Source organism: Bufo gargarizans, unplaced genomic scaffold (genome assembly GCF_014858855.1).
Source record: "Bufo gargarizans isolate SCDJY-AF-19 unplaced genomic scaffold, ASM1485885v1 original_scaffold_849_pilon, whole genome shotgun sequence".
In the NCBI taxonomy this organism is placed as follows: Eukaryota; Metazoa; Chordata; class Amphibia; order Anura; family Bufonidae; genus Bufo; species Bufo gargarizans.
The window spans coordinates 175,243-193,311 of NW_025334728.1; the positions used below are offsets into that span (position 1 = coordinate 175,243).

Consider the following 18,069-nt stretch of genomic DNA (forward strand, 5'->3'; position numbering starts at 1 on the left):
TCAAGACTGGGTGGAAGACGATGCAGGGGACGATGAGGTCCTAGACCCCACATGGAATGAAGGTCGTGCCACTGACTTTCAGAGTTCGGAGGAAGAGGCAGTGGTGAGACCGAGCCAACAGCGTAGCAAAAGAGGGAGCAGTGGGCAAAAGCAGAACACCCGCCGCCAAGAGACTCCGCCTGCTACTGACCGCCGCCATCTGGGACCGAGCACCCCAAAGGCAGCTTCAAGGAGTTCCCTGGCATGGCACTTCTTCAAACAATGTGCTGACGACAAGACCCGAGTGGTTTGCACGCTGTGCCATCAGAGCCTGAAGCGAGGCATTAACGTTCTGAACCTGAGCACAACCTGCATGACCAGGCACCTGCATGCAAAGCATGAACTGCAGTGGAGTAAACACCTTAAAACCAAGGAAGTCACTCAGGCTCCCCCTGCTACCTCTTCTGCTGCTGCCGCCTCGGCCTATTCTGCTGCTGCCGCCTCGGCCTCTTCCTCCGCCTCTGGAGGAACGTTGGCACCTGCCGCCCAGCAAACAGGGGATGTACCACCAACACCACCACCACCACCTCCGTCACCAAGCGTCTCAACCATGTCACACGCCAGCGTTCAGCTCTCCATCTCACAAACATTTGATAGAAAGCGTAAATTCCCTCCTAGCCACCCTCGATCCCTGGCCCTGAATGCCAGCATTTCTAAACTACTGGCCTATGAAATGCTGTCATTTAGGCTGGTGGACACAGACAGCTTCAAACAGCTCATGTCGCTTGCTGTCCCACAGTATGTTGTTCCCAGCCGCCACTACTTCTCCAAGAGAGCCGTGCCTTCCCTGCACAACCAAGTATCCGATAAAATCAAGTGTGCACTGCGCAACGCCATCTGTAGCAAGGTCCACCTAACCACAGATACGTGGACCAGTAAGCACGGCCAGGGACGCTATATCTCCCTAACTGCACACTGGGTAAATGTAGTGGCAGCTGGGCCCCAGGCGGAGAGCTGTTTGGCGCACATCCTTCCGCCGCCAAGGATCGCAGGGCAACATTCTTTGCCTCCTGTTGCCACCTCCTCCTTCTCGGCTTCCTCCTCCTCTTCTTCCACCTGCTCATCCAGTCAGCCACACACCTTCACCACCAACTTCAGCACAGCCCGGGGTAAACGTCAGCAGGCCATTCTGAAACTCATATGTTTGGGGGACAGGCCCCACACCGCACAGGAGTTGTGGCGGGGTATTGAACAACAGACCGACGAGTGGTTGCTGCCGGTGAGCCTCAAGCCCGGCCTGGTGGTGTGTGATAATGGGCGAAATCTCGTTGCAGCTCTGGGACTAGCCAATTTGACGCACATCCCTTGCTTGGCGCATGTGCTGAATTTGGTGGTGCAGAAGTTCATTCACAACTACCCCGACATGTCAGAGCTGCTGCATAAAGTGCGGGCCGTCTGTTCGCGCTTCCGGCGTTCACATCCTGCTGCTGCTCGCCTGTCTGCGCTACAGCGTAACTTCGGCCTTCCCGCTCACCGCCTCATATGCGACGTGCCCACCAGGTGGAACTCCACCTTGCACATGCTGGACAGACTGTGCGAGCAGCAGCAGGCCATAGTGGAGTTTCAGCTGCAGCACGCACGGGTCAGTCGCACTACAGAACAGCACCACTTCACCACCAATGACTGGGCCTCCATGCGAGACCTGTGTGCCCTGTTGCGCTGTTTCGAGTACTCCACCAACATGGCCAGTGGCGATGACACCGTTATCAGCGTTACAATACCACTTCTATGTCTCCTTGAGAAAACACTTAGGGCGATGATGGAAGAGGAGGTGGCCCAGGAGGAGGAGGAGGAGGAAGAGGGGTCATTTTTAGCACTTTCAGGCCAGTCTCTTCGAAGTGACTCAGAGGGAGGTTTTTGGCAACAGCAGAGGCCAGGTACAAATGTGGCCAGCCAGGGCCCACTACTGGAGGACGAGGAGGACGAGGATGAGGAGGATGAGGATGAAGCATGGTCACAGCGGGGTGGCACCCAACGCAGCTCGGGTCCATCACTGGTGCGTGGCTGGGGGGAAAGGCAGGACGATGACGATACGCCTCCCACAGAGGACAGCTTGTCCTTACCCCTGGGCAGCCTGGCACACATGAGCGACTACATGCTGCAGTGCCTGCGCAACGACAGCAGAGTTGCCCACATTTTAACCTGTGCGGACTACTGGGTTGCCACCCTGCTGGATCCACGCTACAAAGACAATGTGCCCACCTTACTTCCTGCACTGGAGCGTGATAGGAAGATGCGCGAGTACAAGCGCACGTTGGTAGACGCGCTACTGAGAGCATTCCCAAATGTCACAGGGGAACAAGTGGAAGCCCAAGGCCAAGGCAGAGGAGGAGCAAGAGGTCGCCAAGGCAGCTGTGTCACGGCCAGCTCCTCTGAGGGCAGGGTTAGCATGGCAGAGATGTGGAAAAGTTTTGTCAACACGCCACAGCTAACTGCACCACCACCTGATACGCAACGTGTTAGCAGGAGGCAACATTTCACTAACATGGTGGAACAGTACGTGTGCACACCCCTCCACGTACTGACTGATGGTTCGGCCCCATTCAACTTCTGGGTCTCTAAATTGTCCACGTGGCCAGAGCTAGCCTTTTATGCCTTGGAGGTGCTGGCCTGCCCGGCAGCCAGCGTTTTGTCTGAACGTGTATTCAGCACGGCAGGGGGCGTCATTACAGACAAACGCAGCCGCCTGTCTACAGCCAATGTGGACAAGCTGACGTTCATAAAAATGAACCAGGCATGGATCCCACAGGACCTGTCCGTCCCTTGTCCAGATTAGACATTAACTACCTCCCCATAACCATATATTATTGGACTCCAGGGCACTTCCTCATTCAATCCTATTTTTATTTTCATTTTACCATTATATTGCGAGGCTACCCAAAGTTGAATGAACCTCTCCTCTGCCTGTGTGCTAGGCCTAAATATATGCCAATGGACTGTTGCAGTGGTGGCTGACATGAAGCCTGATTCTCTGCTATGACATGCAGACTAATTCTCTGCTGACATGAAGCCAGATTGTCTGTTACGGGACCTCTCTCCTCTGCCTGGGTGCTGGGCCTAAATTTATGACAATGGACTGTTGCAGTGGTGGCTGACGTGAAGCCTGATTCTCTGCTATGACATGCAGACTGATTCTCTGCTGACATGAAGCCAGATTGTCTGTTACGGGACCTCTCTCCTCTGCCTGTGTGCTAGGCCTAAATATATGCCAATGGACTGTTGCAGTGGTGGGTGACGTGAAGCCTCATTCTCTGCTATGACATGCAGACTGATTCTCTGCTGACATGAAGCCAGATTGTCTGTTACGGGACCTCTCTGCTCTGCCTGTGTGCTAGGCCTAAATATATGCCAATGGACTGTTGCAGTGGTGGGTGACGTGAAGCCTCATTCTCTGCTATGACATGCAGACTGATTCTCTGCTGACATGAAGCCAGATTGTCTGTTACGGGACCTCTCTGCTCTGCCTGTGTGCTAGGCCTAAATATATGCCAATGGACTGTTGCAGTGGTGGGTGACGTGAAGCCTCATTCTCTGCTATGACATGCAGACTGATTCTCTGCTGACATGAAGCCAGATCGTCTGTTACGGGACCTCTCTGCTCTGCCTGTGTGCTAGGCCTAAATATATGCCAATGGACTGTTGCAGTGGTGGGTGACGTGAAGCCTCATTCTCTGCTATGACATGCAGACTGATTCTCTGCTGTCATGAAGCCAGATTGTCTGTTACGGGACCTCTCTGCTCTGCCTGTGTGCTAGGCCTAAATATATGCCAATGGACTGTTGCAGTGGTGGGTGACGTGAAGCCTCATTCTCTGCTATGACATGCAGACTGATTCTCTGCTGATATGAAGCCAGATTGTCTGTTACAGGACCTCTCTCCTCTGCCTGTGTGCTAGGCCTAAATATATGCCAATGGACTGTTGCAGTGGTGGCTGACGTGAAGCCTCATTCTCTGCTATGACATGCAGACTAATTCTCTGCTGACATGAAGACAGATTCTCTGTTACGGGACCTCTCTCCTCTGCCTGTGTGTGTGCTGGGCCTAAATATATGCCAATGGACTGTTGCAGTGGTGGCTGACATGAAGCCTCATTCTCTGCTATGACATGCAGACTGATTCTCTGCTGACATGAAGCCAGATTCTCTGTTACGGGACCTCTCTCCTCTGCCTGTGTGTGTGCTGGGCCTAAATATATGCCAATGGACTGTTGCAGTGGTGGCTGACGTGAAGCCTCATTCTCTGCTATGACATGCAGACTAATTCTCTGCTGACATGAAGACAGATTCTCTGTTACGGGACCTCCCTCCTCTGCCTGGGTGCTGGGCCTAAATATATGCCAATGGACTGTTGCAGTGGTGGCTGACGTGAAGCCTCATTCTCTGCTATGACATGCAGACTAATTCTCTGCTGACATGAAGACAGATTCTCTGTTACGGGACCTCTCTCCTCTGCCTGGGTGCCGGGGCCTAAATATCTGAGAATGGACTGTTCCAGTGGTGGGTGACGGGAAGCCAGATTCTCTGCTATGGAACCTCTCTCCAATTGATTTTGGTTAATTTTTATTTATTTAATTTTTATTTTAATTCATTTCCCTATCCACATTTGTTTGCAGGGGATTTACCTACATGTTGCTGCCTTTTGCAGCCCTCTAGCTCTTTCCTGGGCTGTTTTACAGCCTTTTTAGTGCCGAAAAGTTCGGGTCCCCATTGACTTCAATGGGGTTCGGGTTCGGGACGAAGTTCGGATCGGGTTCGGATCCCGAACCCGAACATTTCCGGGATGTTCGGCCGAACTTCTCGAACCCGAACATCCAGGTGTTCGCTCAACTCTAATCATAGACCACTTCTCAGTTCCTAAGCTTCCTGGCTGATGTTTTGGTCACTTTTGAATGCTGGCGGTGCTTTCACTCTAGTGGTAGCATGAGACGGAGTCTACAACCCACACAAGTGGCTCAGGTAGTGCAGCTTATCCAGGATGGCACATCAATGCGAGCTGTGGCAAGAAGGTTTGCTGTGTCTGTCAGCGTAGTGTCCAGAGCATGGAGGCGCTACCAGGAGACAGGCCAGTACATCAGGAGACGTGGAGGAGGCCGTAGGAGGGCAACAACCCAGCAGCAGGACCGCTACCTCCGCCTTTGTGCAAGGAGGAACAGGAGGAGCACTGCCAGAGCCCTGCATAAACGGTCAGAAACAGACTCCATGAGGGTGATATGAGGGCCCGACGTCCACAGGTGGGGGTTGTGCTTACAGCCCAACACCGTGCAGGACGTTTGGCATTTGCCAGAGAACACCAAGATTGGCAAATTCGCCACTGGCGCCCTGTGCTCTTCACAGATGAAAGCAGGTTCACACTGAGCACATGTGACAGACGTGACAGAGTCTGGAGACGCCGTGGAGAACGTTCTGCTGCCTGCAACATCCTCCAGCATGACCGGTTTGGCATTGGGTCATTAATGGTGTGGGGTGGCATTTCTTTGGAGGGCCGCACAGCCCTCCATGTGCTCGCCAGAGGTAGCCTGACTGCCATTAGGTACCGAGATGAGATCCTCAGACCCCTTGTGAGACCATATGCTGGTGCAGTTGGCCCTGGGTTCCTCCTAATGCAAGACAATGCTAGACCTCATGTGGCTGGAGTGTGTCAGCAGTTCCTGCAAGACAAAGGCATTGATGCTATGGACTGGCCCGCCCGTTCCCCAGACCTGAATCCAATTGAGCACATCTGGGACATCATGTCTCGCTCTATCCACCAACGTCACGTTGCACCACAGACTGTCCAGGAGTTGGCAGATGCTTTAGCCCAGGTCTGGGAGGAGATCCCTTAGGAGACCGTCCGCCACCTCATCTGGAGCATGCACAGGCGTTGTAGGGAGGTCATACAGGCACGTGGAGGCCACACTACTGAGCCTCATTTTGACTTGTTTTAAGGACATTACATCAAAGTTGCATCAGCCTGTAGTGTGTTTTTCCACTTTAATGTTGAGTGTGACTCCAAATCCAGACCTCCATGGGTTGAAAAATTTGATTTCCATTTTTTTATTTTTGTGTGATTTTGTTGTCAGCACATTCAACTATGTAAAGAACAAAGTATTTCAGAAAAATATTTAATTAATTCAGATCTAGGATGTGCTATTTTTGTGTTCCCTTTATTTTTTTAACAGTTTATATATTTATATATAAAAAAAAATTCTGTCTGGATGTCTGTCTGTCTGTCTGGACGTTCTTTATCCGCAACCATACGACTTGACCGAACTTTTACCAAATTCGCCACACAGGTACATTAGGTGTCCGGAAATGTTTTAGACCATGTCTCAGCTCTCTAGGACTTACCGTTCCTGAGATATTCCCAAAAAAGGACCTGCATTAGCCAATAGAAGCCAACAAGCCTTTCACTTAAATCCGAACTGCCATTTACATGGTCACATGTCCCTTATCAGCCAATATAAGTTCGCAGGTCATACTCCAGGTTTCCATAACTGATCACAGGTTTTAGCAGTTTGTAGGTCCTTAAATATTGAGTCATATGATGTATGATGTATGACGGCACAACGGCTACATGAATGCGGGCAGGGGCCACAATAAACGAACGGGCGCTGTGGAGTTCACTGTTAATGGGGTGGGCACTGTGGAGGTCACTGTTAAAAGGGTGGGCACTGTGGAGGTCACTGTTAAAAGGGCGGGCACTGTGGAGGTCATTGTTAAAGGGGCGGGCACTGTGGAGGTCACTGTTAAAGAAGCGGGTACTGTGGAGGTCACTGTTAAAGAGGCGGCCACTATGAAGGTTACTGTTAAAGGGGTGGTCAATGTTAAAGAAACGGGCACTGTGAAGGTTACTGATAAAGGGGCAGGCACTGTGTAAGTCACTGTTAAAGGGGCAGGCACTGTGAAGGTCACTGTTAAAGGGGTGGTCAATGATAAAAGGGCGGGCACTGTGGAGGTCATTGTTAAAGGGGTGGTCAATGTTAAAGGGACAGGTACTGTGGAGGTCACTGTTAAAGGGGTAGGTACTTTCAGGGGCGTCGTTAGGTCAAAACATTCGGGGCTTGAGCCCCGGATGTTTTGACCAGTGCCCCGAATGTATTGCTGCCGGCCCGCCGCTCACGCCATATATTTAACCCTAAAAAACTGTATGTGTAATAATAATCAGCCTGCCCAGCCTGCAGACTCAACTTTTAACTTGAAAAATCATCTGCAGCCGCTCATCTCACCAGAGTCTTACAGCTCCGGTAACAGCAGGCAGTGTGGGGGCGGCGCTCGCTCACTGACGTCAGGTGCCTGCTCCTCCCACTAGGCGGCGCAGGCGTGACGTCAGTGAGTGAGCGCTGCCTGGAGCTGACTAGCTGAGAGAGAGCCTGTGACTCTGTGAGTAAGACTAGAATGAGCAAAAGTTAAATTTTCACTTTCAGGATATCGATTAGATTACTAGGATTACAGTTTAAAATGTTAATAATGTACAGTTGTACACTCCTGTGAGTGGGGGGAGGGTGGTCTGTGGATGGCACTGTTATGGGGAGGGGGTTCTGTGGATGGCACAGTTATGGGGAGGGGGTTCTGTGGATGGCACTGTTATGGGGAGGGGATTCTGTGGATGGCACTGTTATTGGGAGGGGGATCTGTGAATGGCACTGTTATTGGGAGGGGGATCTGTGAATGGCACTGTTATGGGGAGGGGGATCTGTGAATGGCACTGTCATGGGGAGGGGGATCTGTGGATGGCACTGTTATTGGGAGGGGGATCTGTGAATGGCACTGTTATGGGGAGGGGGTTCTGTGGATGGCACAGTTATGGAGAGGGGGATCTGTGGATGGCACAGTTATGGGGAGGGGGATCTGTGGATGGCACAGTTATGGGGAGGGGGATCTGTGGATGGCACAGTTATGGGGAGGGGGATCTGTGGATGGCACAGTTATGGGGAGGGGGATCTGTGGATGGCACAGTTATGGGGAGGGGGATCTGTGAATGGCACTGTTATTGGGAGGGGGATCTGTGAATGGCACTGTTATTGGGAGGGGGATCTGTGAATGGCACTGTTTTGGGGAGGGGGATCTGTGAATGGCACTGTTATGGGGAGGGGATTCTGTGGATGGCACTGTTATGGGGAGGGGGATCTGTGGATGGCACAGTTATGGGGCGGGGGGGATCTGTGGATGGCACTGTTATGGGGAGGGGGATCTGTGAATGGCACTGTTATGGGGAGGGGGATCTGTGGATGGCACTGTTATTGGGGGGGGGATCTGTGGATGGCACTGTTATTGGGGGGGGGGATCTGTGAATGGCACTGTTATGGGGAGGGGGTTCTGTGGATGGCACTGTTATGGGGAGGGGGTTCTGTGGATGGCACAGTTATGGGGAGGGGGATCTGTGGATGGCACAGTTATGGGGAGGGGGATCTGTGGATGGCACAGTTATGGGGAGGGGGATCTGTGAATGGCACTGTTATTGGGAGGGGGATCTGTGAAATGCACTGTTATGGGGAGGGGGATCTGTGGATGGCACAGTTATGGGGCGGGGGGATCTGTGGATGGCACTGTTATGGGGAGGGGGATCTGTGAATGGCACTGTTATGGGGAGGGGGATCTGTGGATGGCACTGTTATTGGGGAGGGGGATCTGTGGATGGCACTGTTATTGGGGGGGGATCTGTGGGTGGCACTGTTATTGGGGGGGGGATCTGTGAATGGCACTGTTATTGGGAGGGGGATCTGTGAATGGCACTGTTATGGGGAGGGGGTTCTGTGGATGGCACTGTTATGGGGAGGGGGATCTGTGGATGGCACAGTTATGGGGCGGGGGGATCTGTGGATGGCACTGTTATGGGGAGGGGGATCTGTGAATGGCACTGTTATGGGGAGGGGGATCTGTGGATGGCACTGTTATGGGGGGGATCTGTGGATGGCACTGTTATTGGGGGGGGGGGATCTGTGAATGGCACTGTTATGGGGAGGGGGTTCTGTGGATGGCACTGTTATGGGGAGGGGGATCTGTGGATGGCACTGTTATGGGGCGGGGGGATCTGTGGATGGCACTGTTATGGGAGGGGGATCTGTGAATGGCACTGTTATGGATGATCTGTGGGGTTGCCCAGACGGCTAGGCCCTTCACTGTAGTTATTAACCCCATTCAGCAGTCCTCCATTCACTGAAGGGGGTTAATAACTACTGTGAAGGCCCCCCCAGTGGTGATGAGGGCGTGGCTTCATGGGAAGGGGGCGTGGCTTCACGTGGGCTCGTGCCCCGGATGTCTTCAGACCCTAGCAACGCCCCTGGGTACTTTTTAGGTCACTGCTAAAGGGACGGGCATTGCGGAGGTCTCTGTTTAAGGGGCGGGAACTCTGAAGGTCACTGTTAAAGGGGCGGCCACTATGAAGGTCACTGTTAAAGAGGCGGTCAATGTTAAAGGGGCAGGCACTGTGGAGTTCACTGTTAAAGGGGTGTGAACTGAGGAGGTCACTTTTAAAGGGGCAGGCACTGTGCAGGTCACTGTTAAAGATGCTGTCACTATTAAAGGGGTGGCCACTGTGGAGGTCACTGTTAAAAGGATGGGCACTGTGGAGATCACTGTTAAAGGGGCGGGCACTGTGGAAGTCATTGTTAAAGGGGCGGGTACTGTAGAGGTCACTGTTATGGGGGAAACTGTTGATATCTTTTAACGCCACACGGAAACATTAAATGAAATAGATGAAATATACCCGTGCGAAGTCGGGTCCTTCTGTTAATATTTATATATATATAGTGGATATAAAAAGTCTACACACCCCTGTTAAAATGTCACGTTTCTGTGCTGTAAAAAAATGAGATAAAGATAAATCTTTTCAGAACTTTCTCCACCTTTAATGGGACCTATAAACTGTGCAACTCAATTGAAACACAAACTGAAATCTTTTAGGTGGAGGGAAGAAAACAAAAAAAAATAAAATAATGTGGTTGCATAAGTGTGCACACCCTCTTATAACTAGGGATGTAGCTGTGTTCCAAAAATAAGCAATCACATTCAAAATCCGGTTAAATAGGAGTCGGCATACACCTGCCATCATGTAAAGTGCCTCTGATTAACCCAAAATAAAGTTCAGCTGCTCTAGTTGGTCTTTCCTTAAATTTTCTTAGTCGCATCCCACAGCAAAAGCCATTGTCCACAGAGAGCTTCCAAAGCAGCAGAGGGATCTCATTGTTAGAAGGCATCAGTCAGGAGACGGGGACAAACGAATTTCCAAGGCATTAGATATACCATGGAACACAGTGAAGACAGTCATCATCAAGTGGAGAAAATATGGCACAACAGTAACATTACCAAGAACTGGACGTCCCTCCAAAATTGATGAAAAGACGAGAAGAAAACTGGTCTGGGAGGCTACCAAGAGGCCTACAGCAACATTAAAGGAGCTGCAGGAATATCTGGCAAGTACTGGCTGTGTGGTACATGTGACAACAATCTCCCGTATTCTTCATATGTCTGGGCTATGGGGTAGAGTGGCAAGACTGAAAGCCTTTTCTTACGAAGAAAAACATCCAAGCCAGGCTACATTTTGCAAAAACACATCTGAAGTCTCCCAAAAGCATGTGGGAAAAGGTGTTATGGTCTGATGAAACCAAGGTTGAACTTTTTGGCCATAATTCCAAAAGATATGTTTGGCGCCAAAACAACACTGCACATCACCAAAAGAACACCATAGCCACAGTGAAGCATGGTGGTGGCAGCATCATGCCAAGGGGCTGTTTTTCTTCAGCTGGAACTGGGGCCTTAGTTAAGCTAGAGGGAATTATGAACAGTTCCAAATACCAGTCAATATTGGCACAAAACCTTCAGGCTTCTGCTAGAAAGCTGAACATGAAGAGGAACTTCATCTTTCAGCATGACAACGACCCAAAGCATACATCCAAATCAACAAAGGAATGGCTTCACCAGAAGAAGATTAAAGTTTTGGAATGGCCCAGCCAGAGCCCAGACCTGAATCCGATTGAAAATCTGTGGGGTGATCTGAAGAGGGCTGTGCCCAGGAGATGCCCTCGCAATCTGACAGATTTGGAGTGTTTTTGCAAGAAGAGTGGGCAAATCTTGGCAAGTCAAAATGTGCCATGCTGATAGACTCATACCCAAAAAGACTGAGTGCTGTAATCAAATCAAAAGGTGCTTCAACAAAGTATTAGTTTAAGGGTGTGCACACTTCTGCAACCATATTATTTTATTTTTATATTTTTTCTTCCCTCCATCTATAAGATTTCAGTTTGTTTTTCCCTTGGAAAAAGTTCTGAAATGATTCATCTTTGTCTCATTTTTTTACAGCACAGAAACCTGACATTTTAACAGGGGTGTGTAGACTTTTTATATCCACTGTAAATATATATATATATTTTTCTGTCAAAATGGCAAAAAAACAAAAACAAAGGAATGTCCTCACAGGTCGCTGCTTTTGATGTTCTGCAGCAGCTGCGGCTGTGTTATAGGGCAGTAATTGCAGCTAGAAGGCACTGCCAGGCACAGCCAGCGACCTCTTCTCACTCCTGGGCTGACAGTTTTCCCTGTCTGCTCATAGTCTACACAATCCTTCCTCTGTCTGATTCCGGCATTCCCCTTCTCTGTCCCTGACACTAGAATACAATCCTGATTGTGTCTTTTACTGTCCCTAAAATAGTTTTCCTGGCAGACCCTGCAAGTCCCAACCCCCTCACCCACAGCCCAGCCCAGAATGACCTTCTGCTCGTTCTGCTCGGGCACCTCCCTGTCTGCGGCAGCACTGATTGGCTCATCCATGCTGTCTGTCAGCCCGGGGTCCAATCAGGGCAAGGCCCCCCCACTTCCTGTCATGTGAGAACCCTTCTTCTTCCTCTTTTTCCCGCTGACACGTGCACTAATACTATGTTACGTGCCGTTATAGTGGACTCATCCGAAACAGACCTGAAAAGGTTCATAACTTGGAGTCTGGTTGAGCGCAGTCCTCACCTCTGACCACCAGGACCTCGCCCGCTCTAGACTGCAGTGTCTAATGTCAGGGTCAATGAGCAGGAATTACATTTCTCGGCCACCAGTAATAATTTGATGCCTCACAATGGACGGTCAATGATACATCTCAGTCTCATTTTTCATCTTCTGCTTTATTACATTGATAAATGTCACTATGATCGCTGAGAAGGAGGAGGAATCTGGCTATAATGGGGGTGTATTCAGACTGAGCACCTGGGGCAGCGGATCCGGCCCTGAGTGTCTTCACCGCTGTCACCTCCCAGGGTTATCTGCAACTAGAGAAGGAAAAGCCGCGAGAAGAGAGAATTACTGAGGCTGATCGGCGATGTGTCCTCCGCTGTGAGGGACGGAGATGCATCCGGCCGCCTCACATCACTTATTACACATTGATGCACTGTGAGCTACAAATGACACAGCATTTCTCTATTCCTGGACAATCACTGTCCACTTTACATATTCCAGGTGGCAGATCGGATGGGCAATCGGTCCGGCGTGGTGGTGGGCATGTTCCGGGCTTCTCTGGAGAAGAAATGGTCATTGAGTTAGATTTCCAGATGTAACTATAGAAACATTAGACACAAAGTATCGACACTACATATCCTGAGAGACTGGAAGAGCGGCATCAATGAGACAAATATCCAGAAAATGGCAGAATAGTGAGTGCAGCTCTGGAGTATAATACAGGGTGTAACTCAGGATCAGTACAGGATAAGTAATGTAATGTATGTACACAGTAACTGCACCAGCAGAATCGTGAGTGCAGCTCTGGAGTATAATACAGGATAAAACTCAAAATTAGTACAGGATAATTATTGAATGTATGTACCCGGTGACTGCACCAGCAGAATAGTGAGTACAGCTCTGGAGTATAATACAGGATGTAACTCAGGATCAGTACAGGATAAGTAATGTATGTACACAGGGACTGCACCAGCAGAATAGTGAGTGCAGCTCTGGAGTATAATACAGGATGTAACTCAGGATCAGTACAGGATAAGTAATGTAATGTATGTACACAGTGACTACACCAGCAGAATAGTGAGTGCAGCTCTGGGGTATAATACAGGATGTAACTCAGGATCAGTACAGGATAAGTAATGTATGTACACAGTGACTGCAACAGCAGAATAGTGAGTGCAGCTCTGGAGTATAATACAGGATGTAACTCAGGATCAGTACAGGATAAGTAATGTAATGTATGTACACAATGACTGCACCAGCAGAATAGTGAGTACAGCTCTGGAGTATAATACAGGATGTAACTCAGGATCAGTACAGGATAAGTAATGTAATGTATGTACACAGTGACTGTACCAGCAGAATAGTGAGTGCAGCTCTGGAGTATATTACAGGATGAAACTCAAAATCAGTACAGGATAAGTAATGTAATGTATGTACACAGTGACTGCACCAGCAGAATAGTGAGTGCAGCTCTGGAGTATAATACAGGATGTAACTTAGGATTAGTACAGGATAAGTAATGTAATGTATGTACACAGTGACTGCACCAGCAGAATAGTGAGTACAGCTCTGGAGTATAATACAGGATGTAACTCAGGATCAGTACAGGATAAGTAATGTAATGTATGTATACAGTGACTGCACCAGCAGAATAGTGAGTGCAGCTCTGGAGTATAATACAGGATGTAACTCAGGATCAGTACAGGATAAGTAATATAATGTATGTACACAGTGACTGCACCAGCAGAATAGTGAGTGCAGCTCTGGGGTATAATACAGGATATAACTCAGGATTAGTACAGGATAAGTAATGTAATGTATGTACACAGTGACTGCACCAGCAGAATAGTGAGTGCAGCTCTGGAGTATAATACAGGATGTAACTCAGGATCAGTACAGGTACTGTATAATATCTATGTATCTAATGGAAATGTATGTAATGGCAGTAGAGACATTCCTTCTAGAGGAGCACACAGAACCTTGTGGAGCTCTCATATGATGACACATGAAGTGCTCACAGGTCCACACTTTGGAACATTAATGTGCTCCTTGCGTTAGTCCTCGCAGTCATGTGATTCAGTTACAGTCCTGATAATTGCCGGGCTGCCTGCCACCAGTGAAGCTGAATTTACCTCTGAGATGTGTTTGTGGTAAAGCAGATTTTGGCAGATCAGTTGGAGCTGGTCATGTAACCATACAGCTGTCAGATTCCTTCACCAGGGGCCAAATCCTGTCTAATAATGAGCTCCATCTACTTGTTGGGTTTGGTTTCTAATGAACTTACACTTGATGGGATTTATGCATTTTCTGGTGCCCTGAATCCTGCAGCACTTTCTTTTTCCAGGACAGTCATCGTCCAATTTGCACTTATAAATGTTAGGAGGACACTCTGCTAGTGGATCTAGGGGACATTTTCCAGGTTTCTCTGTAAATAAAGAAGTTGATGTGTCACACACGTATCAGGTAGTTACATGTCGCCTCTTATAAACCAGATTGAAAAAGTGACAAATATCAGTAATAGAGAAAAGAGGTTCTGCGTCGGCGCGAAATCACTGGTAGAAGCGGTTCTTAAAGATGAATTCTTCTTTTATTCAGAAACAACGCGTTTCGGGGATCAAAAGCTCCCCTTCATCAGGTTTCACAAACACATAACAGGTATTGTCACAGGATCATATTTATAGGTAAATTCATTCCAAAAAACCGCCAAAGGATGCACCTGGGTGACGCCCCTTATGGGAGGAGCTATCTCCAGGTGTCATTCAAAACATGTAGGTCTTCCTAACATATTTAACATAAAGTTAGAGTGATTAACTGTATATAATGTGAGGACCAGAACCGCTTCTTTATTTAAATAAAATTCACAGCCGATTATAAAAAACAAAAGTAAAGGGTAAGGTATAGTTCCCGGTCATGTGATCGCTAGTATAAGCGTCACATGACTCGGGAGTCCGGAAGTGTTATGCTGCTTCAGCGCCGCTCTCATCGGGCGGAAGCAGCAATGTCAGCGCATGCTCTCATATGCGATGTGAGCCGGCAACTGAAGTCCATAGCAGGGGTATCACATGATCGCATAGTGCGGTCATGTGACCTGTCGTCTTGTAGCGCAGCGCCGTGGATCTTGTATACTTTAGTTTCCATAGCCACAGGGTTGGTTTCTAGACTTATTAAGCGCGATCCTTATTTTTTATGTATATTGAGCTCATATATAGAGGGCAACTTCTTTCATAGGCCAGACCATAGTTTTTATAATTATAAGGTTGTTTTCAAACCTATTTTGAGTGCTATGTAATATAATATATAAAAGCACATAGCAAAGTAAAGAATGTAAGTAGCAACCAATAGCTCATAAATAGGGATGAGCGAACTCGAACTGTATAGTTCGGGTTCGTACCGAATTTTGGGGTGTCCGTGACACGGAGCCGAACCCGGACATTTTCGTAAAAGTCCGGGTTCGGGTTCGGGTTCGGTGTTCGTCGCTTTCTTGGCGCTTTTGTGACGCTTTCTTGGCGCTTTTTGAAAGGCTGCAAAGCAGCCAATCAACAAGCGTCATACTACTTGCCCCAAGAGGCCGTCACAGCCATGCCTACTATTGGCATGGCTGTGATTGGCCAGAGCACCATGTGACCCAGCCTCTATTTAAGCTGGAGTCACATAGCGCCGCCCGTCACTCTGCTCAGCATAGGGAGAGGTTGCGGCTGCGACAGTAGGGCGAGATTAGGCAGATTAACTCCTCCAAAGGACTTGATTATTGATCGATCTGCAGCTGTGCATCATTGAGCTGCTGATACTCAATTGCTCACTGTTTTTAGGCTGCCCAGACCGTTTGTCAGTCACTTTTTTCTGGGGTGATCGGCGGCCATTTTGTGTCTTGTGGTGCGCCAGCACAAGCTGCGACCAAGTGCATTTAACCCTTAATGGTGTGGTTGTTTTTTGGCTAAAGCCTACATCAGGGTGAAGCTGTCACACCAAGTGCATTTAACCAGCAATAGTCTGTTCATTTTTTGGCCATATACTACATCAGGGGCAAGCTGCGCCTGTCACCAAGTGCATTTAACCAGCAATAGTCTGTTCATTTTTTGGCCATATACTACATCAGGGGCAAGCTGCGCCCGTCACCAAGTGCATTTAACCCTCAGTAGTGTGGTTGGTCAAGCTGTCACACCAAGTGCATTTAACCAGCAATAGTGTGGTTATTTTTTGGCCATATCCCAGTCTAATTCTGTCAGTAAATCCATACCGGTCACCCAGCGCCTAAATACTAGGCCTCAAATTTATATCCCGCTAAATCTCTCGTTACCGCTGTCCTGTTGTGGCTGGGCAAGTTATTTAGTGTCCGTCAAAGCACATTTTTTGTTCTGGGTTGAAATACAATTCCCAATTTAGCAATTTCCTAATTTAGTGGTTTCTGCTGTATCAGAGCTATTTGAAATCTATCCCTAAAAGGGTATATAATATTCAAGGTGCACATAGGGTCATTCTGAATAACTTGACACACACGCTACTGTGCATTTCCAAGTCTAATTCTGTCAGTAAATCCATACCGGTCACCCAGCGCCTAAATACTAGGCCTCAAATTTATATCCCGCTGAATTTGAATACAATACATTGGGCCAAATAATATTTTTGTTGTTGTGGTGAACGATAACAATGAGGAAAACATCAAGTAAGGGACGCGGACGTGGACATGGCCGTGGTGGTGTTAGTGGACCCTCTGGTGCTGGGAGAGGACGTGGCCGTTCTGCCACATCCACACGTCCTAGTGTACCAACTACCTCAGGTCCCAGTAGCGGCCAGAATTTACAGCGATATATGGTGGGGCCCAATGCCGTTCTAAGGATGGTAAGGCCTGAGCAGGTACAGGCATTAGTCAATTGGGTGGCCGACAGTGGATCCAGCACGTTCACATTATCTCCCACCCAGTCTTCTGCAGAAAGCGCACAGATGGCGCCTGAAAACCAACCCCATCAGTCTGTCACATCACCCCCATGCATATCAGGGAAACTATCTGAGCCTCAAGTTATGCAGCAGTCTCTTATGCTGTTTGAAGACTCCGCTGGCAGGGTTTCCCAAGGGCATCCACCTAGCCCTTCCCCAGCGGTGAAAGACATAGACTGCACTGACGCACAACCACTTATGTTTCCTGATGATGAGGACATGGGAATACCACCTCAGCATGTCTCTGATGATGACGAAACACAGGTGCCAACTGCTGCGTCTTTCTGCAGTGTGCAGACTGAACAGGAGGTCAGGGATCAAGACTGGGTGGAAGACGATGCAGGGGACGATGATGTCCTAGACCCCACATGGAATGAAGGTCGTGCCACTGACTTTCACAGTTCGGAGGAAGAGGCAGTGGTGAGACCGAGCCAACAGCGTAGCAAAAGAGGGAGCAGTGGGCAAAAGCAGAACACCCGCCGCCAAGAGACTCCGCCTGCTACTGACCGCCGCCATCTGGGACCGAGCACCCCAAAGGCAGCTTCAAGGAGTTCCCTGGCATGGCACTTCTTCAAACAATGTGCTGACGACAAGACCCGAGTGGTTTGCACGCTGTGCCATCAGAGCCTGAAGCGAGGCATTAACGTTCTGAACCTGAGCACAACCTGCATGACCAGGCACCTGCATGCAAAGCATGAACTGCAGTGGAGTAAACACCTTAAAACCAAGGAAGTCACTCAGGCTCCCCCTGCTACCTCTTCTGCTGCTGCCGCCTCGACCTCTTCTGCTGCTGCCGCCTCGGCCTCTTCCTCCGCCTCTGGAGGAACGTTGGCACCTGCCGCCCAGCAAACAGGGGATGTACCACCAACACCACCACCACCTCCGTCACCAAGCGTCTCAACCATGTCACACGGCAGCGTTCATCTCTCCATCTCACAAACATTTGAGAGAAAGCGTAAATTCCCACCTAGCCACCCTCGATCCCTGGCCCTGAATGCCAGCATTTCTAAACTACTGGCCTATGAAATGCTGTCATTTAGGCTGGTGGACACAGACAGCTTCAAACAGCTCATGTCGCTTGCTGTCGAACAGTATGTTGTTCCCAGCCGCCACTACTTCTCCAAGAGAGCCGTGCCTTCCCTGCACAACCAAGTATCCGATAAAATCAAGTGTGCACTGC

At 49.2% G+C, this 18,069-nt stretch overlaps 1 long non-coding RNA gene across 1 annotated transcript; it reads right to left on the bottom strand.

The window, feature by feature from the left end:
- Positions 1-12,105: 12,105 nt before the first annotated feature.
- LOC122924147 lies at positions 12,106-14,298 on the bottom strand. The gene is made up of 2 exons (XR_006387376.1): positions 14,087-14,298; positions 12,106-12,512 (listed from the first exon to the last, which is right to left on the bottom strand). It is a non-coding gene; the product is annotated as an uncharacterized LOC122924147 (long non-coding RNA).
- Positions 14,299-18,069: the final 3,771 nt, after the last annotated feature.